Source organism: Athene noctua, unplaced genomic scaffold (genome assembly GCF_965140245.1).
Source record: "Athene noctua unplaced genomic scaffold, bAthNoc1.hap1.1 HAP1_HAP1_scaffold_140, whole genome shotgun sequence".
Taxonomy (NCBI): Eukaryota; Metazoa; Chordata; class Aves; order Strigiformes; family Strigidae; genus Athene; species Athene noctua.
In genome coordinates, this window is record NW_027437613.1 from 355,001 (window position 1) to 357,418 (window position 2,418).

The window sequence follows — 2,418 nt, forward strand, 5'->3', positions numbered from 1 at the left end:
GCACCGCTGTGTCAACACACATACCGGCGCTCCCCCCCTCCGCCATCATCGGGCTCTCGGGGGACCGGGGGGGGGACGGGGGTAACCACCCACGGTAGTCTCACAGCTCGGCTCCCCCCCCCAGTATCCAGCGTTCAAGTGCCGCCAGCCGCCTCCGGCCACCGGTCTTCGGCCTCTCCCGTGCACCTCTGCCCGTCCTTTTCTCACCACTCGGCAGCGACCGCCCCAACGCCGCCCGGCTTCGTGCCGTTCGGCATCTCTCTGGGTGCTCTCGGTTCCGTGCACGCTCGCCTGACAGAGCACCGGCTTGAGAACCGTGCCCAATTCCCCGGGGGAAACCACCGTCTGCGGCCGCCCAGCATTCCACTTGGCCGGCTAAGCCGCGTGCCCTCGCTCGGTGGCGCTTGTCTGGAGCAGAGACGCCTCGTGCCCCTATATAAGGAGAATATGGGTCCGCGCCGGAAAGGGGCGCTTAAAGGCAGTGTCTGCCTGCCAGCGGGGGAGGCGCTGCAGAGACGCCGACTCTTACGATGACCTAACTGGAGGCAGCGCGAAACAGCGACCCCTTGGAGGAACTGCCGGAGCCAACAGGTCTGCCCGCGCTCTAAGTCCCGACGGAGCCGGGTAGACCTGGCAGCCCTTTCGACGGACGCTGAGCCGGCCGCCGGCAACGTGGAGCCGGGTACACCTAGCGGCCACCGCCGGTCGCCTCGGAGGTGGGTAGACCTGACGGCCGCCTCACGCCCCGGAGGCGGGTAGACCTGACGGCCGCCTCACGCCCCGGAGGCGGGTAGACCTGACGGCCGCCACACGCCGCGGAGGCGGGTAGACCTGACGGCCGCCACACGCCCCGGAGGCGGGTAGACCTGACGGCCGCCTCACGCCGCGGAAGCGGGTAGACCTGACGGCCGCCTCACGCCCCGGAGGCGGGTAGACCTGACGGCCGCCTCACGCCCCGGAGGCGGGTAGACCTGACGGCCGCCTCACGCCCCGGAGGCGGGTAGACCTGACGGCCGCCTCACGCCGCGGAAGCGGGTAGACCTGACGGCCGCCTCACGCCCCGGAGGCGGGTAGACCTGACGGCCGCCTCACGCCCCGGAAGCGGGTAGACCTGACGGCCGCCTCACGCCCCGGAGGCGGGTAGACCTGACGGCCGCCTCACGCCCCGGAGGCGGGTAGACCTGACGGCCGCCACACGCCCCGGAGGCGGGTAGACCTGACGGCCGCGTCGCGCCCCGGAGGCGGGTAGACCTGACGGCCGCCTCACGCCCCGGAGGCGGGTAGACCTGACGGCCGCCACACGCCCCGGAGGCGGGTAGACCTGACGGCCGCCTCACGCCCCGGAGGCGGGTAGACCTGACGGCCGCCTCACGCCCCGGAGGCGGGTAGACCTGACGGCCGCCTCACGCCGCGGAGGCGGGTAGACCTGACGGCCGCCTCACGCCCCGGAGGCGGGTAGACCTGACGGCCGCGTCGCGCCCCGGAGGCGGGTAGACCTGACGGCCGCCTCACGCCCCGGAGGCGGGTAGACCTGACGGCCGCCACACGCCCCGGAGGCGGGTAGACCTGACGGCCGCCTCACGCCCCGGAGGCGGGTAGACCTGACGGCCGCCTCACGCCCCGGAGGCGGGTAGACCTGACGGCCGCCTCACGCCGCGGAGGCGGGTAGACCTGACGGCCGCCTCACGCCCCGGAGGCGGGTAGACCTGACGGCCGCCTCACGCCCCGGAGGCGGGTAGACCTGACGGCCGCCTCACGCCCCGGAGGCGGGTAGACCTGACGGCCGCCACACGCCCCGGAGGCGGGTAGACCTGACGGCCGCCACACGCCGCGGAGGCGGGTAGACCTGACGGCCGCCTCACGCCGCGGAGGCGGGTAGACCTGACGGCCGCCTCACGCCCCGGAGGCGGGCAGACCTGTCGGCCGCTTCACGCCCCGGAGGCGGGTAGACCTGGCGGCCGCGTCGTGCGAGACATTTTTGTTTCGATAGATGCCAATGAAATCCGAAAAAAAATAAATGAAAAGGGAAATTTTTTTTCTTAACGCACCCCCGCACCCCCGCGCCCCGCCGCGCTCTCATGTGCACGCAGCACCAGCCCCCCCACCCCCCCGCCCCGACCCGTTGGCTGCCATGCAGTCGCTGGCATCATTCGCTGCCCGCCCCCTCGGCCGCCAGTCAGCCCCTCTGCGCCGCGCCACTCCGCGCCGCACGGCGCCGCCCGCCACTCCCCCCCCCGCTTCCCGCGGCTGCCAGGGGACCCGGCAGAAGCGGCGACGTTCCCCGCACCTCACCCCCAACGGAGACGCCCGTCTCGCTGGAGCGAGTTCGCATCGGGAACCGGGCGCTTTTCGCCGGGTCGGGGTCCCCGGCGCTGCCGGGCGGTCCTCGGCTTCAGCTGTTGGTTTCGCAGCGTGGGT